General features: G+C 37.8%; 1 protein-coding gene and 1 long non-coding RNA gene across 2 annotated transcripts in view; both read left to right on the top strand.

Annotated features, from left to right (window-relative positions):
• The window catches only part of LOC128645249 (uncharacterized), a 107126-nt gene extending 102079 nt beyond the window's left edge, over positions 1-5047 (top strand). The window contains exon 3 of the long non-coding RNA XR_008400089.1: positions 4818-5047. This is a non-coding gene — a long non-coding RNA (uncharacterized LOC128645249). The remainder of the gene's footprint in view (positions 1-4817) is intronic.
• An 11472-nt stretch (positions 5048-16519) lies between these two features.
• The window catches only part of LOC128637557 (fibrinogen-like protein 1-like protein), a 35709-nt gene continuing 25418 nt past the window's right edge, over positions 16520-26810 (top strand). Inside the window, exon 1 of the mRNA XM_053689798.1 lies at positions 16520-16621. The gene's annotated coding sequence lies outside the window, so the exon portion shown is untranslated. The remainder of the gene's footprint in view (positions 16622-26810) is intronic.

Raw genomic sequence — 26810 nt, forward strand, 5'->3', positions numbered from 1 at the left:
ACAAAATTATCCAAAATAATAATATTATTCCTATTCTAATACCGCCCCCCAAAAAATAAAACACCCCAAAAAAATAAAAAACCCTAATCTAAAAATAAACTACCAATAGCCCTTAAAAGGGCCATTTGCAGGGCATTGCCCCAAAGCTAACAATTGTTTTACCTTAAAAAAAACACCAATTACCACCTAACATTTTTTTGTGGGGTATTAGAATAGGAATAATTTTTATTATTTTGGATAATTTTGTTTGTTATTTTTTGTAATGGTATCTTTTTATTTTTTCTAATTTTAGTGTTTATTATTTTTTGTAATGGTAGTTTTTATTTTGTTATTTGGTAATGTTAGGTTTTATTATTTTTAGTAATGTTAGGTTTCTTGTTTTTTTTTTTGGTAATGTAGCTTTTTTATTTTTTGCATTATTTATTTTTGTAAAAAAGTAATGTTAGGTTTTTTTAGTTTAAGGTTAGGTTTTAATTTAATTTCACATGTAAGTTTTTATTTATTTTAAGGTAGTTAGTATATTGTTACTTTAATTTAGGTATATTTTAAGTTTGTTAAAGTTAGGTGGTGTTAGGTTCAAGAGTTTAATTTAGGTAGTTGTGATGTGGGGGCGGCAGTTTAGGGGTTAATAGCCTTATTTAGTGTTGGCGATGTGGGGGACTGAGGTTCAGGGGTTAATAGCTGTATTTAGTGTTGGTGATGTGGGTGGACGTCGGTTTAGGTGTTAATAGCTTTATTTAGTGTTGGAAATGTGGGGGATGGCGGTTTAGGAGCTAATAGCTTTATTTGGGGTTGGCGAGGTGGGGGGGCGGTGGTTTAGGGGTTAATAGCTTTATGTAGTGTTGGCGATGTGGGTGAATGGTGGATTAGGGGTTAATAGCTTTATTTAGTAATGGCGATGTGGGGGGGGAGATGTTTTTTGATAACTTTCTTTTCTTTTTAGACTTTAATGGAGAATGCAAAAGAAAGTTTTATGGTGACTTGTAATACCGGCGGTATGGAAAGCGATATGGCCCTATTTTGTGTGGTGTGTACGCTACGGCTATACCGCGCAACTTGTAATCTTGGTCTTAATGTTCTATAATAATTTGGTAAATAATTTGGTATTACTTTCACGCATAACACACAACGCATGTGAATAGAAAGTTTGATTGACACTTGTAATGGTGGCGCAATGGAATAGCGTTACAGCCACATAGTGCACGGTGTGTTCGAAATGGATTTACTGCTAAATTTGTAATCCAGGCCATTGTGCACCTGCACCTGTGATTTCTCCCCTCAGCATTACAAACTGATTGGAAGAGGGAAGGTACAGGTCTTTGTAAGTCTTATGTTCTGGACAGTGAATTTGATTCTAGAAGCAACTGAAAGCCAGAGTAGGGAGAGATAGTTGGAAGAAGCAGGGAAGAAAACTGACGAATGAGCATGGTAGAAATATTTAGCCTCTTTACTGACAGTAACAATGTCTTACAGTATTTTCAAATAATTAATGAGTTAGAAATGGACTAGTCAATTGCTGTGAATTATTTATAAAAAAAAGGTGATTTGTAGGATGTTCTGCAGATAGAAGCAACAAGTACTGGTGCATACATACATGTAAGGAGTGAAAGAAAGAGCAAAGTCTGTGCCTGTTTGTTGTTGGAAATAATATAACAAGGAGGGACATATTTCTTGTGATGGCTTTTGCTTGAGGGTAATTCTGTAAAAGTATTCAATATATTGATTATAAGGCAGAAAAAGCCCATAAAGATATGTTGGAGATCATATTTGTTTTTAGAGTGTAGTTTTCCAAATAGCAGGTGGATAAAGACTAGAGACACCTTCAAGGAAGATGGTATAGGAGGTGTCATGGAACCTAACAAATGATATTGTATGATTAGCACGAGAGACAGAGTTCTATCCTTAAAAAGAAAGTGACTCAGAGGAAGAAAAGGTAGAAACTTTGTAAGATATGTAGTAAAAAAAATGTCTGTTTGTTTTTGGCTATCACTATTTTAGTGATTACAGTGTCCATCTTGAGCTGTGAATAAAAGCCAAAGGGATTTTTGAAGATAAGTATTCATCTGTGAAACAAGATGGAAAGGTGCAATAAAAGAAATTGGCTAGAATCAGGTTAAAATAAATGGTGTGGGAATAAACACATTGGGCGAGATTACATATTGCCGAGTAAGCTTCAGTGAAACTGCTGAAACCCATGTCGCCTGTAAGTTCACCTCGCACATCGGGTGAATCCCATAAACGGCGCCGCAGATTATATACTGCCATAAATTGAACTAACTGCGAGGTTCAGAAATGTGCGCAAATACACATTTCTAGCATTGCCAGTGACTTACGCCAGTATATGATCTGCCGATGCGTAATTTAAAAAAAATAAAAGTTGAAATCCCATGTAAAATCGAACCATCTAAAAATAATTAAACCGACACGTCAAAACCCCTATATCCACCATTCCCCCACATCGCAACTACTAATAAAGGTTATTAACTCCTAATCCGCCATCCCCCCACAATGCACACAAATATATAAACCTATTGACCTCTAAACTGCCATCCCCCAACAACGCAAACTACCTAATTAAACTATTAACCTCTAAACAGCCAACCCCCCACATCGCAATCTACATAGTTACACTATTAACCCCTAATCCCCCAACCCCCCACAACGCAAAAAACAAATTAACCTATCAACACCTATACCGCCAACCCCCCACATCGCAAAGTATTAATCTAATAACTAAGCCCGTAACCTAACACTGTTCAAATCAGCCAATAGGATGTAAGCAGCTCTCATCCTATTGGCTGATTTTAAATTTTCAGCCAATAGGAATGCAGGGTACTCCAATATAAAAGGGGTAGCTTGCAATCAATCTTCAGTGTGTGGTGGACGATCACATCAAGAGGACCTTCCACATTGCTGATTACCGCCGCCGCCGATAAGGACCACCGCTCCAGATCTGCGCTTTAGAAGACCGCTCCGCACCTCCGGCAAGAAGATAGAAGATGGTCCCGCGATGGAAGAAGATGGATCCGCAAGGATTAATACTTTTCGCTGCCTGGAAGAAGATGCATAGTCGGACTTCAGTAATGGTGAGTACCTATTTCAGGGGTAGTGTTAGTTGTTTTTTTTTGTTTTTTGGGGTGTTTTATTTTTTTAGATTAGGGCTTTTTTATTTTTATGTGCAGTGAAAGAGCTGATTGTCCTTTTAATGGCAATGTCCATACAAATGCCCCTTTAGGGGCAATGGGTAGGTTAGTTTTTTTTAGTTAGGTGTTTTTTATTTTGGGGTGTTGGGTGGGTGGTTGAAATTTAAGGGGGGACTTTGTATATTTTTTTTTTAAAAAAGAGCTGATTTCTTTAGGGCAATGCCCTACAAAAGGCCCTTTTAAGGGCTATTGGTAGTTTATTGTTAAATTAGAGGGTGTTTTTATTTTGGGGTGGCTTTTTTATTTTTAAGAGGGTATTAGATTAGGAAGTGTTTGTGATGTGAGGGGACAGCGGTTTAGGGGTTATTAGACTAGGGGTTTATGTTAGGGTGTTTTCTCCATAGACTTCAATGGGGAATGAGAAAATGCGGTATACGTGCATGAGCAAGTGCATGAGCACGCCAAGTCTGAACTTTTTTACAACACCATACCGCACAACAAAAGAAAGTTTCATGGTGACTTGTAATACCGGCGGTATCGAAATAGCGGTAAGGCCCCATTTTGTGCGGTGTGTACGCTACGGCTATACCGCACAAAACAGATTCTGCAGCGCTATAGGCAGGGTTAGGTGGTTTGTAGGTGATTGGGGTAGCCTCTTGTTTCACTTTGAAAACCAGGATTTTTGTACACAAGGGACAGTGGGGCAGAGCTCCCAAATAGTAACAATTCTGCACTACAGTTGGGAGCTCTGCTTTTATAAGAGACAGTGTACTGCAAAAAAATTTAATATAGCAATTACATATCATTAAATACTTTATATTATAAATCTGTGTTTACTATACCTTTGAAAGTGGAGCTGTCCATCAATAAGTTATTTAAATCAGCATTATTTCAGTTTACACATGTAACATACATCCATACTTCCCAACAATTGTGGCTTGGTATCAGGGACTCAGGCGGTTGATTGGGGCCTGTCACTATTTTGTGGGTGGAGCCATGTTGGGGGTAGGATCATGGGTGGTTAGTGGGCAGGATTGTCTGAGTTTCTGGATGGTCAGTGAGTGTGTCTGGGCAGTTTGTGGGTGTTTCTTGGTGAGGCTAAAGGAAATTCTGCAAATAGTGACATTTGGCTGTTTTAGAGGGACAGCAGAGCAGAGCTCTGAATCAGCGACTGTGCCTCTCAAATAGGGACAGTTGGGAGGTCTGTACATCTCTTGATTTTTGGATTTGGATAGAAATACTAAATACTTTATTTTTATTTAAACACATCAAATACTTTTACAAAACAATTAATTAATATTGTAACTAAAAGTTTCAAATAGGAAATAGCAAAGTAACTGAACTTTTATCTAAATTGGATATTCTAATTTCACAAACGTTCTTCAAAACTTAGAACCTTGGGGCGATGTTAATATTTATTGCTGAGCTGTGAACATATATCTAAATTTAGCTTATTTGTTACAGGAGTGATACAGTATGCTGTAGTCTCAATAGGACATTACTTGCCTTGGGCTTTTCTATCTGTTGTGTTAAATTCAGGTTTAAAGTTACTATTATTATGTGTTTGGTACTAGAAGCTGAAGAAAAATATCACTGCAATGTAACAGTTCTGTGGTTTAATGGACAAAAATAATGCTCTATTTAATTTTAACAAATAGTTTTTTCTCACTATAGGTCACACCTGGGTGTGTATCAGGTGATAACCATGGTAACAGTGGATCCCATAGGCATATGAAGCAAAATCAGAGAAGGATTTTAATGCAAGACAGGAGGCTTCATATTTTGCATCAAATCTTTACTGAATCCAAACAGCAGCAAAGAAAACATACAGAGAAAAAAGAAATAACATAGTAACAAGACTGCACCAATCAGCACACAGCAGCCTAATAAACCGTAATGAACAAGTCCAGCACTTCCTCTTTTCTTTGCTGCTTCCAGACAGCAGGTCACGTATTATTTTCTCCTTATTATATTATATTTTGATACTTATATATTTATTTATTCTTGTTTTATTTACTCTTCGATTTATTTATTGTATTCATGTATTTATTTAGTTTGCTGTTTCGTTTAAATTATTATCACCTAGATTACAAATTATGCGCGCTATAGGGAATTTAACGAACGCAACAAAAGTTGCGTTATTTCACCCCTTATAGCGCAGCCATTACAAGTTTTGAAACAGCCGGCTTGTGCATGTGATATGGTTGCGTTGAGCTCCATACCGCACACAATTCAAGCGATGTTTTGACGAGCTCATGCACGCTTTCCCCAGAGACATCAATGGGGAGAAGGTGTCAGAAATAAAACTAACATCTGCGATCGCGGAATGAAAAGCTCCATAACGCAGCCCCATTGATGTCTATGGGGGAAAAAAAGGAACGTTTAAACCTTACACCCTAACATAAACCCCACATCTAAAAATCCCTAATCTGCTGCCCCCGACATCACCGACACCTACATTAATGTTATTAACCCCTAATCTGCTGCTCCCAATATCTCCGCCACCTAAATAAAGTTATAAACCCCTATTCTCCTGCACTCCAACATCGCCCACACTATAATAAATCTATTAACCACTATTCCGCCGCTCCCCGACATCGCTGCCACTAAATAAAGTTATTAATCCCTAAACCTCTGGCCAGGGCTGCCACTAGAAATGCTGGGGCCCCTGACTTGACCATTGATCAGGCCCCCCCCCCTCCTTGACATGTGCAATTTTTGACCAAGTGACTAAAACTTATATGCACTTTATTCTTAAGTGTCTATTTAAACTTGGAAATGTTGTAAAGGTAGTAACATACAAACACACAGACACAGTCATACACTGAAACACACCCACACTCACACATAAGGATTCACATATAGACACTCTAGCAGACATGAAAAGAAGCACACTCAGACACCCAAACAGACACTCAGCACTTGTTTACATTGACCTGTCAAGTAATGAGGTAAACTACAGTTTTGTAAAAAAAAAAAAAAAAAAAGGAGATTTAGAAATCAAAATATGGAGTTCTGATCATCTTTTGTAAAGGAAGATGCCAACTAAATGATGACAACAGCATGCAGTGGCTGAAAGGAAGGGCCCTGAACTGCCTAAACAATAATTTAAAGGTTAAATGGTGGATTGGTGACTTCCGGAAAGGTCTCATTAGTCTCAAAGTCTGTAGAAAGATGTGAATAATCAGTAGTAAGGTCAAAATGTCCTAAAAAGGAACAGACAATGGACACACACACAAACTCCAACTTGCACATACACCCAAGGAAACACCGACAGAGACAGCCTCAGAAAACACACAAAGACATACACACACAGAGAGACAACCACATAAAACACAGAAAGACATATATATGCACACCCTCACTGAGACATCCACAGAAAACACAGACATACACACCCACTCTCACAGAGGCATCCAGAGAAAATACACAAAGACAAACATACACATACCCTCACAGAGACACCCATAGAAAAAGCTCAAAGACATATGTACACACCCTCACAGACATCCACAGAAAATGCACAAAGACATACACATCCACCCTCACAGAGAGACCCACAGAAAAAAAATACATACACACTCATAAAGACACAAACCAAAGGACAAAGACATAAACACAGACACCCACTGAAACACTCACAGGAGGAAACATGTATGCACCTTGCATTCTCTAAATCAACAGTGTGTGACATGCATGATAAAAAAAAATGCAGAAATTAAGAGATCACTTTTTAAAGAATCATATTTGTAAATGTGCAAACAAAAATAATTCTGTGAATTCAAAATTGTACATTAATGATCTGGGTAGATGGCTACATGAAGAAAAGTACTTTTAAAAGGTTGACATGTGTTTGTTTGTTTTTCCCCCATTTTCCCCAACCAAGAGCACCACTTAAAATATAGTGTACAAATGTTCCCATCTGTCAGCTGTACTTAAGGATTTTGAAAATTCTGTACTCTATATGGTCTTGGTGGAACCATAAGCTGTGGTACTCATACCATTAGATCTGGTTAAATGAAGGATTTAGGCTTGTTAGTATGTATTTAAAAATTAAGTCAGCTGTAGTGTATATTGCACAGTTTTAAGTTAACCTGTCTCATTTCAAACACTGAGCAATCTTAGTCAGAGTATAACATTTTATGCAGATGTAAAAATCTTAGATAAAACGCCTCCTTGCATCTGGAAAGTCCTTGCATAAAGGGGCAGTAAACTGGAATATGCTGTAGTACCCACTGGTGGCTGCCAAAATAAAAAAAAAAATAAAAAAAAATATATATATTTTTTTTTAGTTCTTGCCTCATGGGGCTCCCCTGGCCCATTGGGCCCCTGACAGGAGTCACCCCTGTCACCCCCTGATGGCGGCCCTGCCTCTGGCCTCTCACATAACTACCACTAAATAAACCTAAAAACCTCTAAACCACCAGCCCCCCACATCGTAACAACCTAAATTAAACTATATTAACCCTTAAACCTAACCCTAACGTAACCCTAACTCTAACACTAACCCTTACACCCCCTGACTTTAGAAGAGGTTGCATTTGCCAACATAAGTCGACCGTACACAGTGACAAAATGTTACACCTCACAGTACCAGCACATTTTGCAGAAATGGGACATCAGGCCAACCAATTAAGCTATCTTGTTATAGATAGCGCTCCCAAAAAACCAAGAGGGGGGGACATATTTACTTAAAGGATCAGTCAACACATTAGATTTGCATAATCAACAAATGCAAGATAACAAGACAATGCAATAGCACTTAGTCTGAACTTCAAATGAGTAGTAGTTTTTTTTTATAACAAATTTCAAAGTTATGTCTATTTCCACTCCCCTTGTACCATGTGATAGCAATCAGCCAATCACAAATGCATATACGTATAGTCTGTGACTTCTTGCACATGCTCAGTAGGATCTGGTGACTCAAAAATTGTAAATATAAAAGACTGTGCACATTTTTTTTAATGGAAGTAAATTGGAAAGCTGTTTAAAATTACATGCTGTATCTGAATCATGAAAATTTAATTTAACCTGAGTGTCCCTTTAATGGGGAAGCCAATTGGATCTGGCGTCTAAACACTATCGGCTAGATTACGAGTTGTGCGTTAGTGTTAAAAAGCAGCGTTGAGAGGTCCCAATGCTGCTTTTTAACGCCCGCTGGTATTACGAATCTTGAAATGACAGGCTCACCGCTCACTTTTTTGGCCAGACTCGGAAATACCGCAAATCCACTTACGTCAATTGCGTATCCTATATTTTCAATGGGACTTGCATAACGCCGGTATTACGAGTCTAACCAAAAGTGAGCGGTAGACCCTCTCCTGTCAAGCCTGGTACCGCATTTTAAAGTCAGTAGTTAAGAGTTTTACACTACAACGCCGTAGCATAAAACTCTTAACTAAAGTGCTAAAAAGTACACTAACACCCATAAACTACCTATTAACCCCTAAACCGAGGCCACCCCACATCGCAAACACATTGCCACTATATTAAATGTATTAACCCCTAAATCTAAGTCTAACCCTAACCCCCCCTAACTTAAATATAATTACAATAAATCGAAATAAAATTACTATAATTAGCTAAATTATTCCTATTTAAAACTAAATACTTATCTATAAAATAAACCCTAAGCTAGCTAGAATATAACTAATAGTTACAATGTAGGTAGCTTAGGGTTTATTTTTATTTTACAGGCAAGTTTGTATTTATTTTAACTAGGTACAATAGTTATTAAATAGTTATTAACTATTTAATAACTACCTAGTTAAAATAAAGACAAATTTACCTGTAAAATAAAACCTAAACTAAGTTACAATTACACCTAACACTACACTATAATTAAATAAATTACCTAAACTAAATACAATTAATTACAATTTTAAAAATTATCTAAAGTACGAAAAAAAAACCCCACTAAATTACAGAAAATAATAAAATAATTACAAGATTTTTAAACTAATTACACCTACTCTAATCCCCCTAACAAAATGAAAAAGCTCCCCAAAATAAAAAAAAAAGCTCTACCGTACACTAAATTACAAATAGCCCTTAAAAGTGCCTTTTGCGGGGCATTGCCCCAAAGTAATCAGCTCTTTTACCTGTAAAAAAAAATTACATATACCCCCAACATTAAAACCTACCACCCACACAACCAACCCTACTCTAAAACCCACCTAATCCCCCTTTAAAGGGGGGATTGTGTGGGTTTTAGAGTAGGGTTGGTTGTGTGGGTGGTGGGTTTTAATGTTGGGGGGGTATTTGTAATTTTTTTTACAGGTAAAAGAGTGTATTACTTTGGGGCAATGCCCCACAAAAGGCCCTTTTAAGGGCTATTTGTAATTTAGTGTAGGGTAGGGTTTTTTTTATTTTGGGGGACTTTTTTATTTTGTTAGGGGGATTAGAGTAGGTGTAATTAGTTTAAAAATCTTGTAATTATTTTATTATTTTCTGTAATTTAGTGGGGGTTTTTTTTTTGTACTTTAGATAATTTTTTTAAATTGTAATTAATTGTATTTAGTTTAGGTAATTTATTTAATTATAGTGTAGTGTTGTGTGTGTAATTGTAACTTAGTTTAGGTTTTATTTTACAGGTAAATGTGTCTTTATTTTAACTAGCAAGTTATTAAATAGTTAATAACTATTTAATAACTATTGTACCTAGTTAAAATAAATAAAAAGTTGCCTGTAAAATAAAAATAAGTTATATTGTAGCTAGCGTAGGGTTTATTTTATAGGTATTTAGTTTTAAATAGGAATAATTTAGTGAATTTAGTGAATTGTAGTAATTTTAGTTAGATTTTATTTTAATTATATTTAAGTTAGGGGGGGTTAGGGTTAGACTTAGGTTTAGGGGTTAATAACTTTATTATAGTGGTGGTGACGTTGTGGGCGGCAGATTAGGGGTTAATAAATGTAGTTAGGTTGCAGCGACATTGGGGGTGGTAAATTAGGGGTTAATAAATATAATGTAGGGTTCGGCGATGTCGGGGGCAGCAGATTAGGGGTTCATAAGTATAATATAGTTGGCGGCGGTGTCCGGAGCGGCAGATTAGGGGTTGATAATATAATGCAGGTGTCAGCTTTGTCGGGGGCGGCATATTAGGGGTTAATAAGTGTAAGATTAGGGGTGTTTAGACTCTGGGTTCATGTTAGGGTGTTAGGTGTAGACATATAAAATATTTCCACACAGGAATCAATGGGGCTGCGTTAGAAGCTGAACACTGCTTTTTTGCAGGTGTTAGGTTTTTTTTTCAGCCTGCTCTCCCCCATTGATTCCTATGGGGAAATCGTGCACGAGCACGTTTTACCTGCTCACTGCTACCGTAAGCAGCGCTGGTATTGAGGTGAGATGTGGAGCTAAATTTTGCTCTTCGCTCACTTTTTTGCGGTTAACGCTAGGTTTTTAAAAACCCGTAATACCAGTGTTGTCTGCAAGTGAGCGGTGAGGGAAAACTGCTTGTTAGCACCGCACCCCTGTAAACGCAAAACTCGTAATCTAGGTGTATGTTTCCCAAGGGGCTCAATAGGTTCTTCCATTAATTTGAAATTCATAACCTGTGAAAGTATACTCATTAGTACATCTAAAATGGTGGGTAGTTTACTGCGTTTGTTTTAATCAGGGAACCCAATACACACATAATGAATATAGGGTTAATGTTGAAAAGTTTTTTCCTTGTAAAATGAGCTTTGATTATGTCATTTTTTTGTTAACCCCTCCCATGTGTGCTTATTGGTTACCTGTTTTATTGTTAGGTCTATAAAGGGTGTGTTTTTTGCATTTGAAATTAGCTTGAGAAAGGGGCAGGAGCCCCGAAACGTTGCTCTAATAAAAGGTATAGCCTTTATACCGTGTGCCACTTTGTGTTTGTACCCCCTGACTTTAACATAATTAAAATAGAGCTAAATTAAAGATACAATTATTAACTAAATAATACCTATTTGAAACCAAATACATACCTGTGAAATAAAACCTAAGCTAGCTACAATATAACTAATAATTATATTGTAGCTAGCTTAGGTTTTATTTTTATTTCATAGGTAAGTTTGTATTTATTTTAACTAGGTAGACTAGTTAATAAATAGTTATTAACTATTTACTAACTACCTAGTTAAAATAAATACAAACGTACCTGTGAAATAAAACCTAAGCTGCCTTACACTAAAACCTAACATTACAAAAATAAAAACCTACAATTACAAAAAATAATAAACACTAAAATTACAAAAAATAAAAAACCTACCATTACAAAAAATAACAAAGAAATGATCCAAAACAAAAAAAATATTCTTATTCTAATACCCTGTTTTTTCCTGCCCTTAAAATGGCATTCAGCTCTTTTATGAAATGCCCAACCCCTAATTTAAAAATAAAAACCCACCCCAAAACGAAATAAAAACATTACACAAAATAAAAAACGAATGATCAAAAATAATAAAAATTATTCATATTCAAATAGCTATTTAAAAAAAACACCCCAAAATAAAAAACATAATCTAAAATAAACTACCAATAGCCCTTAAAAGGGCATTTTGTAGGGCATTGCCCTAAGTTAAACAGCTCTTTTAACTGAAAAAAATTACAAAGACCCACTAACATTACAAACCCCCCCAAACCCACAAAATAAAAAAAAAAACTATCCAAAAAAAACCTAAGCTACCCATTGCCCTGAAAAGGGCATTTGTATGGGCATTACCCTTAAAAGGGCATTTAGCTCTTTTGCATTGCCCTGAAAAGGGCATTTAGCTCTTTTACAAAACGCCCAAATCCTAAACTTAGAAAAAAAAACACCCAAAAAAAAAAGAAACAAATCCTAACACTAACCCCTGAAGATCCACTTACAGTTGCTGAAGTCCTGCTTGGAGGATCTTCATCCCGGTGGCTCCATCTTCATCCAGACGGCTCCATCTTCATGCAGGCGGCAGGTGGCTCCTTCTGCATCCAGGGGGCATTTTCTATCTTCATCCTGGTGGCGTCTTCTATCTTTATCCCGGCGGCACGGAGAGGGTCCATCCTGAAGACATCCGGTGTGGAGCATCCTCTTCATACGGTCGCCGCCATATACTGAATCTTCAATGCAAGGTACACAATTCAAAATGGCGTCCCTTGCATTCCTATTGGCTGATTTGATTTGGGAAATTCAAATCAGCCAATAGGATGAGAGCTACTGAAATCCTATTGGATGTTCAAATCAGCCAATAGGATGAGAGCTACTGAAATTCTATTAGCTGATTTGAATACCCAATAGAATTTCAGTAGCTCTCATCCTATTGGCTGATTTGAATTTCCAAAATAGGTTTATTATAGTTGCGGTGGAATTAGGGGTTAATAACTTTAGTATAGTGGCGGCTCTGTCGGGGAGCGGCGGAATAGGGGTTAATAATTTGTATTAGTGGCGGTGATGTCGGGAGCGGCAGATTAGGGGTTAATAAGTTTAATATAGTATTTGCGATGCTGGAGGGCCTAGGTTTAGGGGTTAATAGGTAGTTTATGTGTTAGTGTACTTTGTAACATTTTAGTTATGAGTTTTATGTAACAGTTTTGTTGTGTAAAACTCATAACTACTGCTTTTAGATTGCAAAACGGATCTTCTCGGTATAGCGTGTAGCAAGCTTTTTTTGAAAAAACATAATTTTTACGAGTGCGGGACTGATGTTGCGTTACAGTTTAAAAGGCTTGCGGTACAGCTATACCAACAAAACTTGTAATGGCTGCAGTGCTGTTTTAATGCTGAAATTACCATTTTTTCAGCGTTTAAACACGAACGCACAACTCGTAATCTAGGTGTATGTTTGATCAAAGATAGGCTTGTAGAAATGGGTACACTCTTCAAACAGAAGGGATATCCAGCGGAGGTTATTGATCAGGGAATAGAAGATGTTTTAAAAATCCCTTGGGCCACCCTACTTAAAGATAAAATGAGGGTGAAAGATACCCCTAGAATGATTTTCGTTAATTAATTTTCCCCCTGGAGTAGTCAGATACAAAAAGTTCTGCGAAAACATTGGCACGTTTTACAGATTTCACACCCAGCCGTTAAATTATTTATAAGTCCCCCTATGACTGCATTTAGAAGAGGTAAACACCTTAAAGACACCTTAGTAAAGGCAGATGTTGGTTCAAAAAAGGACAGCCAAAGATACATTGGAGATAAAAATATGGGATGTTTTCCCTGTCTTGGTTGTCAAAATTGCAACAGCATCATAAAAGGCATTTGCACACATCCTCAGACAGGTAAAAAAGACAAACTAAGGGATCATTTTACCTGTAATACAAACTACGCAGTCTATTTGATTAAGTGCCCATGTAGGCTGGGGTATGTGGGCGAGACCACCCGCAAGGTGCGTGAACGCATCAATCAACATAAGAGCAATATCAGAATAGGTAATCAGGAGGCCCCTGTGTCCAATCATTTTATCATGGCAAGACATCAAATAAACCAGTTAATATTTCAGATACTGGAGCATGTAAGAATGCCTAGAAGAGGGGGTAATAGAACAAAAATTCTGCATAATAGGGAGTTATATTGGATACATGAACTAGGGACTATGATCCCAAATGAGATGAATAGGGAAATGGATTGGGGAGTATGCTTATAATAAATGGATAATTAATCTATTTAGATATAGAATGTAAATATGTTGAATATAATATACCAATGACTCCCCAAAAATTGGATCTAAGTAATAACTTTGACTATGTGTTTAACTAATATATACCTTGACCACTAGATGGCATTATCTTTGGATATAGATGTGATTTTGTATAGGTAAGGGTTAAGATAAGTAGAGGTGTATGTGGGGGCGTGGTTACAGCCTATTTAAGGTTGATTTTAAATGTATGCACATTAGATTAAGATTAGATTAAGGATGTAAATCCAAAACGTTGTTTGTTTTATGTTGGCTTAATAAAATAATTATTTTATATTAAATTAGTGGTGCTGCTATACTATATTGGATTGTGTACTTTTAGATGCCTTTATTTTACTTTCCTTTTACCGGAATCGTTGGAAGGAGATTTTAGCCGGCTTCCTCTTGTTCTCTGCCGGCGTCTCGGCTGCTTTTGGCCTCTTCCTCCCAATGATTCCGGCTTGGTCATGCCACGTGGGCTGTCTGCAGTGATTGCTTCTCTCTCCCTGTACCTTCCTTTTCCAGCTCCGGCGGACATCAGGCATCAGGCCGTGGATTTGTTACGGCAAGGTGCGCGAGCTGCCGTTGGCTGCTTTTTCTTATCCTTTACGTTAATGGCCCAACAAGCGAGCTATTTTATTTCTTTTTAAAGGATATTTTATTTTAGATATAAATTTTTGTATAATCTTACTAAGCCTTTAAGGATATATTAAATTTGAGATATTAGCATATATATTATTTTAAAGTTTTAATATAGGCATATTAGCCTATTTTAAGGCTACTTTAAACATTGGTATTATCCTTCATTAGTCTATGTTTTATAATAAGCCTGCTTTAGGTTATTAAATATAAGTGTATTAACCTATTTTAAGGCTTTATTATCCAATAATCCTGTATAGGATTAGTCAACATTTAGGCTATATTATATGATAAGCCTTCATTAGGTTATTAAAGATAAGTATATTAGCCTTTATTAGGCTATTTTATAAAATAGCCTGTGTTTAGATTATTATATAAGCATATCAGACTTTGTTAAGGCTTCATTATATTATTCAGGTTTTACTAATTTTAGGATATTAATTGTATTAACACTTTATTAAATAGTATATTTACCTGTATTAATACTAGATTATATACAGTAAACAGCTTGTATTACGTTTCATTATATATAAGTATATATAACTATATTTAGCCTGTATTAAGGCTATATTATTAGATAACTACTTTTAGCCTGTATTAAGGCCATATTATATAACTATATTAGCATTTGCTTTAGACCTTTCAGACATAGGGGCCTATTTATCAAAGGTCTTGCGGACCTGATCCGACAGTGCGGGTCAGGTCCGCAAGACCTCCCTGAATGCGGAGAGCAATACGCTCTCCGCATTTAACATTTTACCAGCAGCTCACAAGAGCTGCTGGTGCAATGCCGCCCCCTGCTGACTCGCGGCCAATCGGTCGCCAGCAGGGAGGTGTCAATCAACCCGATCGTACTCGATCAGGTTGATTTCCGGCGATTCCTTTCCGCCTCATCAGAGCAGGCGGACAGAGTTATGGAGCAGCGGTCTTTAGACCGCTGCTTCATAACTGGTGTTTCTGGAGAGTCTGAAGACTGGCCAGAAACACGGGCCCACAAGCTCCGTTCGGAGCTTGATAAATGGGCCCCATAGCTTCAAACCTTGCCTGGTATGTTATTAGACTATGTCATTGGTAAGTATATTAAGCCTGTATAGGCTATTTCAACACACTCCAGTTGCTTTTGCCCTCAAGCAGCTTTGGAAGGCTGTATGCCCTGCTCCTGGGCATTGCATTTAGGGGTTCTATGTTATCTGTTCTGTTCTACCTGCTGCTTTCTTTGTACTCTTCTAATCATATTATCTATTCTTGCCCTTAACGTAATTCGGCTATCTCCTCCGGTGCTGTGCTGAGAGTTCACGAAGACGCATGCCTGACCAGTGACTAGGTCCCGTCGGTTATGCGAGCCGCTGCTCAGCACGACACTATTTCTCATTGTGGTTTTATTTCTTTATACTTTCTTATTTTATGCTTTCTTTGGAAATTTATTTTCCTTGTCTCTCTCTCTTTCTATACTTTTCCTTCTTCTAAAGTAGATGTTTTGCCTTAGTTGAATCAGCTATTGCTGACATATTAAATCGTCCTTAGCCCTTTTCAGAGGTATCCCTTATTTCCAATGAGACAGGCTCTAACCCTGTCACCCTGGCTTCTAAACTATCAGGTTCAATATTAGAGTCTCTTTTATCTGCACAATTAGCTGGGGAAGACCCTATCTCTCAGTCCCTAGTAGGGGCATATCTCAAACCCGATGACCGCTAGCCCCTCCGCAGGGATTCTCACATAGGGGTGATTGAACCTCCTCCCCAGAGGTAAAATGGGGTTAAAAGAACCCTCCTCCCCCAGGGTTTTTAAGAGGGGTATCAGAGCTTCAACTCTGGCAAATTTTGAAATTGTTTATTTTGTTTGAAATTCTTATGTAGGTGCTTTAAAAATGCAATATATGAGGCCTCCTGTCTTGTCATAAAATTTGTATTATTATAGCCTACGGTGACTAAATAATCTTGATTTTAATAAAGACAGGAGGCGTATATCCCCCCCCCCCTTCTGTTCCCTCCCTGGATGTGTTAATAAAGATTTTGTTTTCTAAGAAATTCCAACTAATTATGTTATTGCTGTTGATATTCCTTTCTGGGATTAGTGGTTACTTTTCGTTTTTTCTTTTTCAGTGACTCTGTGGATATCATTTCCTCATTTATCTTCGGACCATGTCATCTGTTGAGTTTCCATACCTGGGAGTCGCTGTTCCTTCCTGGTCGATGATGGATAGTCATTAAGTTTGTTTTTCTTCTTGATTGGTTCCGCTGTGCTTATTGGTGCAGTCTTGTTACTAAGTTATTATTTTTTTATTTTTATGTTCTCTTTGCTGCTGTCTGGATTCAGTAAAGATTTGATGCAAAATATTCGCCTCCTGTCTTTAATAAAATCAAGATTATTTTGTCACCATAGACTATAATAATCCGAATTTCCCCTATGTTACCTCCTAAAATACAAAGAGGGACACGTGACGCCTTACATGAAAACAGCAATCATCAGTTGTTGTCCTATTTCCAATCAGCTGTCAGTTGATTGTCTCTACGGTAAATAATTCTTTACTTTACAGCATTAGTCTTATTAAAGGGGGTTGGGTCAACTCTAAAGAGAGCCTTATCATTCTTCACCATAGAAATATATCATATATTTGAAATAGGGGGGTTTAACCATTCAAATAAGGTTCCATGTCTTAGAAGCTGTCAAGTAAGCATCATAGTAATAACGATTGCGTACAGCAAGCTCTGGTTTAATTTTGTATTGTAATTTATGTTAGGGCTCAAAGATCCTTGTTTTTCTGAACTCAAAGGGACATAAAACCCAACATTTTTCTTTCATGATTTAGGTAGAACAGACAATTTTAAACAACTTTCCAGTTTACTTCTATTATCACATTTGCTTCATTCTCTTGATATTATTTCTTGAAGGAGCAGCAATGCACTACTGGTTTCACGAGTGAGCCAATGACAATCGGTATATATATGCAGCCACCAATCAGCAGTTAGAACCTAAGTTATTTGCTGCTCCTGAGCTTACCTAGATATACCTTTCAGCAAAGGATAACAAGAGAAGGAAGAAAAATAAATAATAGAAGTAAATTGGAAAGATGTTTAAAATGTATGATCTGTCTAAATCATGAATGTCTAATTATGACTTTACTGTCCCTTTAAAGGTTCTAAAACCCACAAAATTTCTTTCATGATTCAAACAGAGCATGCAGTTTTAATCAACTTTCCAATTTACTTGTATTATCAAATTTGCTTCTTTCTCATCCTTTTTTGAAAGAGCAGCCATGCATTACTGGGAGCTAGCTGAACACGCTAGGTGAGGCAATGACAAGAGGCATAAATGTGCTGTGACCAATCAGCAGTTAGCTCCCAGAAGTGCATTGCTCTAGAGCCTACCTAGGATCCTCTTCAAATAAGGATAAAACGATTTACTCTGCAACACAGAATAAAATGGAGCGCATCCACAATCTAAGTGCAGTATAAAAACAACACTTGATTTAAGAATAAAAAGGTTTACACTCACAAAGGTGCCCTCAAACGTATGAGGTATGTATATGCCTTCAGAGATATATCTGTCCCACTCCAGCCAAACAGTCCGATGTCCGCCTTCTGTCAGTAATTAGTCCTGACTTTGTGTAGGTAGTACATATATTACATGTATATGGCTATCTGGGTTAGAGATATAATATTATAGCATAATAGCTAAGGAGATCGTGTGATCAGAACTGCATAGAGTGGACTGCATTTAGCCGGCTATAGTCCAAACCATGCTGTCCTGTAAATAGTGGGCGTGGCCTTATACGTTTCACAGGCTCCTCCCCGCTTCGTCAGAGGCTATGCCCTTTCTAACTCTGAGGCTCCCTTATATCATTGTCAATGTCAACAACCCCCTTCTAACTGATAGGTTAGATTTTGTGGGTGGGTGTGAGTGTGGGAACGGCTAAATATCATTCAGGACTGACTCACAGTATTTACTTGACGTGCTAGTGGGAGTGTCTCTGCTCTTTGTGTGACACAGAGTTTAGGCAGTCAGCTGTACGTCACCTGTTTGACTACTAGTATTTTGTTGACATGCTAATGGGAGTATCTCCGCTCTTTATGACACAGAGTGTAAACAGTCAGCTATACGTCTAAACTGAACAAAAAGAAGGAAAACACTAGAGAACATGTTAACCCTCATAAAGTATGCACATGTAGCACTCTAGGTCCTGAACAGTCAGCTATACGTCACCTGTTGATTAATTTAAAAGATTATTCAATCTTAAATAGCAGTATCGCCTTTCAAATAAAATACATAGCATTTATACACAATGAATTCTCTTATAAAAATACAAATATACACAATTAAAAACCTTAACGTACAGGCGGACTGAACCAAGAGATAGGGGTACAGCATGGATACTAAGGTTAACCCGACTGGGGGTTAGAGGAAACCCTAAAGTGCTAATACTGGGTGCAAACTTGAATTTCTTGTAACTACTTCAAGCTAGAGAGTAATTTATATGTAATGTTGGATGCTTTGGATTATTGATCATTGTATATGTAAAATCTTAAAAAAAAAATTTCAAAATAAAAACCTTAACGTAGCTTAACGTTTAGCATAATAAAATTAAATAGCATACTCAGACTTATTCTGTTTCTTAAATTGATGTTCTTCTTAAAAATGACTAGTCCCTTTTCACTGGGACTTAAAGTGTATCTTTAAGAACCGGATCCTGCTTCAGGATAGGCCAGTGTTTTTTGGCAGCCCTTTCAATCTCTTTAGCAGCCCTATTATACTTAGTTACTAGCTGAACCTTACATTTGTCCATATCCTCTCCTAATAGGGCTTGTTTATTCTGTTTAGGGCTTGTTTATTCTCTTTTTTCTTCTTAATAAGTTAAATCTGTCCATTTTATTGACCTTCTCTTTTATTTCTGTCAATACATTCTCCGGGTATCCTTTTGCCAAAAACCTATTAGTAATTAATTTGGCCTCTTCCATGAAGTCATCCCATTTGGTGCAATTCTGTCTGTCTCTCTGGAATTGGCCTAGAGGTATTTCCTCTTCCATTTATTATGCTGTCCACTTTTGGCACGTACAAACCCGTTGGTATCTGTTGGTTTCCTATATAGATTTGTATGGATGACACCTCCTTCCTGTATAATTTCTAAATCCAGAAAGGTTACCTTCCTGGGACTGTGCTCCATAGTGAAGTTTAAGATGAGTGTGTTCCTATTCATATATTCAACGAACACTGTCAGTTCCTTTACTGTCCCCTACCATACCAGGAGTATGTCATCCATATATCGATACCATTGTTTGATATTGTTTTTATATGGGTTTTCTGTGTTGAAGACAAATAGATCCTCCCACTACCCCATATAGGGGTTCGCAAAGTTGGGGGCAAATTTGGTCCCCATTGCAGTCCCCCTGGTTTGGAGGAAATACTTGTCTTCAAATAGAAAATAGTTTTTCTTTAGAACAAACTCCATTGCTTGGAATTCATTTTGTATCTCGTTAATATACCCACATTTCCCACAGAAGTATTTAACTGCTGTGATGCCTAATTTATGGGGTATTGATGTGTACAATGAGCCCACATCCATTGTAACCCAAATATAGTTATCTTGCCATATTATGTCCTCCAAGAGTTTTAGGATATGTATGGTATCCCTTACATAAGACCTCAAAAAGGGAACCATTGGTTTCAATATATGATCCACAAAAAACTATTGGTCTACCCGTTTTTTTTATATCCCCTTATGTATTTTGGGTAGATGATAGAATATCGGTAATATGGGGTCCTCTACAACCAAATAGTCCAAATTAGTTAAAATTGAGTTCATCTTACCCTCATTAATTACTGTATTATATTTTTCTAAGAAGGATTTTGTAGGGTTCTTATCTAGTCTGCTGTATGTTTCTACATCCCCAATAACCTATATGCTTCCTTTATATATTCCTTCTTATCCTGCACTACAATTCCTCCGCCCTTGTCGGCACTTAGGATCACTAGGTCCATATTTTCACTAAGGTTTTCTAATGCTGCTTTCTCTAGTCCCGAGAGATTACCTTGATTTTGTCTCCTATGTATATTTCTCATTTTATCTTTAATACAAATTTCTCTCACTTCTCTCTCTAAAAGAGTTTCAAAAACTGATATATAATTCCCTTTCGATTGAACGGGATAGAAAGAGGATTTTCTTTTTAGAGAACTATGTGTAATTGGGATATTATTAGCCTCTTCTTGTAACTCCTGTAATATAACAACAAGTGCTACTTCACTACTTATCTCCCCTTCCTCAGATCCCAAATTTGCTGTTGCATTAATAGATTCATCAAGGTTCTCTATGACTCTGCATATTTCCAACCCTTTTTCTTTTAATTTGAAATGTCTGGTCAGTGTTAGCTTCCTGACCATTTTCTTTACATCTATATACTGTATATTTCAAAATCGTTCAGAGCCATATCTGGGGCAAAGGACAGACCTTTCTTTAACAAACTTTCCTCATCTTTGGTTAATACTTTATGTGATATATTACAGATTTCTTGACCATATGGTTATAATAATGTATGTCTTTCCCTTTTTTTGTTTTTTGGCTCTACAAGCCACTCCTTCTCTACATCCCCTTCTTCTTGTTTTATCCCTCCTTTTGGGTTCCTCGTCCCTTCTTGGAACACGTCTTTTGGGCGTTGGCCTAAAAAATGGTTCTCAACCTGTTCTTTTCTAAACGGAAAGTAACCTCCTATTTCAATCTGTTTCTCTTTGCCCCAGATATGGCTCCGAACGATTTTGAAATATATATAGATGTAAAGAAAATGGACAGGAAGCTAAAACTGACCAGACACTTCAAATTAAAAGAGAAAGGGTTGAAAATGTGCAGAGTCATAAAGAACCTTGATGAATCTATTAATGTGACAGCAAATTTGGGATTTGAGGAAGGGGAGATAAGTAGTGAAGTAGCACTTGTTGATATATTACAGGAGTTAGAAGAAGAAGCTAATAATATCCCAATTACACATGTCACGCTCAGCTGCTGGGAAGCTCTGCAGTCCTCTCTGTGTGCTTGATTGACAGGTGTCTGAGCCACCCCTTCCTGATGATGTCACAACCAGGCTTTTTATTTCGGGCTTCCTGTTTCTCCAGTGCCCGTTTGTTTGTGGTGAATTCACTGTGTAATCTCTCTAACTGCTGCTTTTCTGTTGCCAATCTCTTCAAGGACTTACTATGCTGGATTAACCTTCAACCTCCTGATTACCTGTCTCCAAACAATGCAAGTACTGTTTGTTTTGTGGAACGTTCAAACTGCCTGATTACTTGTTGCATACTCTGCAAAGACTGTCTGCACAGTGTTAAACTTTAAACTACCTGATTACATGTTGTTAACTCTGCAAGTTCTGACTACACAGTGTTAACCCTCAAACTGCCTGATTACCTGTTGCATACTCTGCAAAGACTATCTACACAGTGTTAACCTCAAACTGCCTGTTTACCTATTGCATACTCTGCAAAGACTGTCTACACAGTGTTAACCCTCAAACTGCCTGATTACTTTTTGTATACTCTGCAAAGACTGTCTGCACAGTGTTAACCCTCAAACTACCTGATTACATGTTGTTAACTCTGCAAGTTCTGACTACACCGTGTTAACCCTCAAACTGCCTGATTACCTGTTGCATACTCTGCAAAGACTATCTACACAGTGTTAACCCTCAAACTGCCTGATTACATGTTGTTAACTCTGCAAGTTCTGACTACACCGTGTTAACCCTCAAACTGCCTGATTACCTGTTGCATACTCTGCAAAGACTATCTACACAGTGTTTACCCTCAAACTGCTTAATAACAAATTACCTACTCCTGCATTATTAACTGTTTCCTGTTTTACCCTTCTTCTGTCTGAGTATAAGTGGACTATCCCTGCTCTCCTGATTCTGTGGAAGACATTTCCTGAAACCAGTTCCTTATTCAGAAGTCTATCTGGCTGATATCTTGAATTACTTTGGGCACAGGCTAACCCTGCTCCATATCGTGAGTAAATTGTTTTTTGGAGGTTGTCGTGGGGTCACGTCCTGGATTAAACTCAGAGTGCAAGGGTGTTGATTAAGTTCGCCCTAGCATTTGGCTCTTCTTCTTGACATTTCCTAACCTGACAACACATAGTTCTCGAAAAAGAAAATCCTCTTTCTATCCCGTTCAATCAAAAGGAAATTATATATCAGTTTTTGAAACTCTTTTGGAGAGAGAAGTGAGAGAAATTTGTATTAAAGATAAAATGACAAATATACATAAGAGACAAAATCAAGGTAATCTCTTGGGACCAGAGAAAGCAGCATCAGAAAACCTTAGTGAAAATATGGACCTAGTGATTCAAAGTGCCGACAAGGGCGGAGGAATTGTAGTGCAGGATAAGAAGGAATATATAAAGGAAGCATATAGGTTATTGGGGGATGTAGAACCCTACAAAATCCTTCTTAGAAGAATATAATGCACTAATTAATGAGGGTAAAATGAACTCAATTTTAACTAATTTGGAGTATAACTATTTGGTTGTAGAGGACCCCGTATTACCGATATTCTATCATCTACCCAAAATACATAAGGGGTTAAAAAAAACAGGTAGACCAATAGTTTCGGGAATCGGGGGACTTACAACCAAACTTCTGAATATGTGGATCATATCTTGAAACCACGGTTCCCTGTTTTAGGTCTTATGTAAGGGATACCATACATATCCTAGAACTCTTGGAGGATATAATATGGCAAGATAACTATATTTGGGCTACAATGGATGTGTGCTCACTGTAATAGTTCTAGTTCCAGTATTGAAACAAGGCCAGGTTTTTCCCATCCTTTCCATTATTCCCAAGAAAGAGGGAACTTTCGGGCCTATTCTGGAATTAGAGACTTTAAACAAGTTTCTCAGAATTCTTATTTTTAAAATTGAAACATATGGACTATTTCACTTCTTATTCAATAAGGTCAGTTTATATCCACATTTAATTTGAAGGATGCCTACCTTCCTACTCCTAGTTTCCTGAGATTTTGCTTCAAAGAATCCTATTGGATGTTTCAGTGGGGTTTTTTTTTGTCCTGGTGGATAAATTACGAATCTATTTTTCTCGGAGAATAATGTCTTCATACGCCAATCTCTTAGATTTGGGTTCAGTCTATGGGTCCAGGAGAGCACAGGGCAGTTGGTTTCTCAAATAATTATCTTTGAGCTGTCCTTTTCTGAATAGACAAAGTTATCTATGTTTTCAATCAGACAATGTTACAACAGTAGTTTATATAATTCATCAAGCGGGAACTCGTAGTTCTTTAGCAATGAATGAAGTAAAAGTTCTCAAAGGATTTGGGAAATTGCTTTTTCCCTGCTATGAAAATCAAGGTTTTAGTTGAAATTCTTTTAGAATTTCAAGAATTCTTCACTTTTGAAAGAAGGTTCAGATAAATGCTTATATTTATATTTTTGCTTTTTCGGTTTCTTACTACAGGAAAATTGCTAAGTGTCTTGACAAAACTACGTTTTAGCCTCCCCCTGTCCTGCAAACAATAATGTGTTACATAGACCCCCCAGAAATTTACATTTCTGTAACTTGATGTCAAACTTTTCTGATTTTTTTTTTAAGAATAAGAGAAAACCTATTACTTAACAAAAAAACAAAGAAAAAAACAATTCTTAACTTAACAAAAAAAAACATTTAGTGGTACAATTAAGTGGCCCTACACCCCTATCCTGTCGTATCAAGCCTTGTCTAAGTCCTAGAGGGGGATGGTATGGAGAATTTGAGGCTTGATTCTCTATAAGGGTAAGTCCTTTAAATAAACATGAACTGTCGTTTTGTCTCCTCTCCTCTATTCTGTTTTCTCCTGCATTATCCAGTAAAACCAAACTTTAAGGAATTGCTTCCCTGGATAGTCGCGGCTATATCTGACAGAGTATATGTGTTCTATCACTTCAGTCCAGGTTGGGGCCCCTACCTTCCAGTGCCTGACTATACAAATCCTGGTTGCCGTGCATAAAGTCTTGATGAACGTATTAATTGCTTTGTTGTATGGTTTGAGCTTGTGATTTAGAAGAGCCTGAGCTGTGGTCAGAACAATTGGGTCTCCCAGCACTCTGCCTAAAATCCTCTGTAACTGCTCCCATACTTCTAATCCCAGGGCATTCCCACCACATATGTATGTATGTCCCCCTAGCCCCGCATCCTCTATAGCAACTTGTAGTACCCTCAGAGGAAAAATGTTGTGTCCTCTCTGTTGTGTCCCTTAGATCCGTGTTAATCAGTCCCCTGCTTGAGTTATAGAAAATCAGGTCCCGTGTATGTCTTGGGAGGTCAAGCCCTGTATCCTGTGACCATTTATGTGTAATCATCAAGTGAGTCAACGCTTGAGCCCCCTGAATAGTTAAGTAAAGTATCGAGATCAGGCTCTTTACTCTATTTGGGGAAATGCTTATACGTTCTAACGTCGTCCGTGTTTGTGGGGCCCAGGGGAAACAGTATTTGTGGATGGCTGAGGAGATCTACAGGTATAAAAACCATTGTAGTTTCAAAGGTTGAATTCTATCTTGTATACGGGAAAACGATTGTATATGGTTACCTCCCAAAAAGTCAGCCACTCGGTAGAGTCCCTTATTGGCCCATTTCCCCACCTGTGTCTGCACAAAAGAAGCCTGTGCCAGTCTGGCCATGTGGTAGTAATCAGTAAAATTAGGAAGGCCTACTCCCCCCAGTTGTCTGTGTCGGGATAGTATATGTGAGGCTATTCTCCCCCTTCTGTCTCCTCTCAGGAAAGTGTTTAGGGAAGCCTGTAATTTCTGTAAATCCGATCTAGCTACCCTGAATGGGAGGGCCCTGAAGAGATACAAAATTTTTGGGAGGAAATTCATTTTAATCGCTGAGAACCTGTCATACCAGGAGAATCTGCAGGTTCTCCATTGTTTAAGATCTCAATTGATTGTGGTATAGAGTGGGGCATAGTTTAAATGAAAGAGTTTATGATAGGAGTCTGATAGCTTGATGCCCAAGTACGTAATTGACTTTGTGGCCCATTTAAATTCAAAGTTGGTCTCGATCAGCTTTTTAGTAAGTGGCGGAAGGTGTATGGGTAAAACCTCACCCTTATCTAAATTAATCTTATAGCCCAAGACGAGTGAGAAATCATGCAGGGTTTGGTATAGGTTGGGGAGGGATATCAGGGGTTTACTCAATGTCAAGAGGACATCATCCACGAATAAAGACAGTTTGTATTCCGAGTCTCCCACCCCCACCCCTGAAATATCTGGATTGTTCCTAATACATGCGGCTAGGGGCTCCATACAAAAGGCAAACAACAATGGGGATAGGGGGCACCCTTGTCGGGTACCATTCAGAACCCTTATCTTTTTAGACTGGAACCCTGCTGCCCTGATTGCTGCTTTCGGGTGAGAGTAAAGACCTCCTATAGCCTTCATAAAGACCCCTCCGAAACCCATCTCCATCAAAACTGTGCACATATATGTCCAATCTATTCTATCAAATGCCTTCGCGTCCAGAGACAGGAGCAGAGAAGGCGTTTCTTTCTCCCTCAAATAATCTACCAGGGATATAGTTTTTCTCACATTGTCCGGTGCCTCCCTATCTGAAATAAATCCAACCTGGTCTGGGTGGACCAGGCTCAGGGCTAGTTTCTTCAGTCTATTTGCTAAAATTTTGGTAAGGATTTTCACATCCTGATTTATCAGGGAAATTGGTCTATAGCTTTGGCATTTCTCTGGGTTCTTACCGGACTTGGGGATCACCACAATCCTAGCGCTCAGTTCCTCTTGTGGGATAGCTTTGCCCTGCATAACATAATTACAGAATTTCTGTAACTGGGAAGCCAGTTCAGTCTTAAACAATTTATAGTACTCCCCCGGAAAACCATCCGGCCCTGGGGCCTTGCCTGCTTTCAGGTCTTTAATTGCCAAAAGAATTTCCCCCCTGGTAACCTTAGCATTTAGCTCCTCACTATCTTGTTCGCTTAGTCTTTTTAATTTTGCGTCTGCTAGAAGTTTTTTAAGTAGTTCCTGTGTTCGAGGGGATTGCTCAACCTTTTTACCGTCATAGAGAGTGGAGTAATAATCTGCGAATGTGTCCGCTATCTCCTGGGTGTGAGAAGTGTGTGTACCATCTGCTTTCTGTATGGTAGGGATATCAAAGCTCCTAGTCTTTTCCCTGATTTTGTGGGCTAGATATCTGTCAGGCTTGTTAGAGTATATCAAATATTGAGTCTTCAATTTTTGAATTGCCCTGATTGAGTTGGAGTCTAGAATTTTGGCTAAGGCTTTTCTCTTCAGCTGAAGTGTTTTTTGATGATGTTTCTCCAATTCCCTTATCTCTGTCTGTAGCTTATTTATTATGTCAGTAGCCTTTTTAATAGCTGTCATTTTTTGTTTTATCAATAGGCCCCTGAGGTACG

Source organism: Bombina bombina, chromosome 1 (assembly GCF_027579735.1).
Source record: "Bombina bombina isolate aBomBom1 chromosome 1, aBomBom1.pri, whole genome shotgun sequence".
NCBI lineage: Eukaryota > Metazoa > Chordata > Amphibia > Anura > Bombinatoridae > Bombina > Bombina bombina.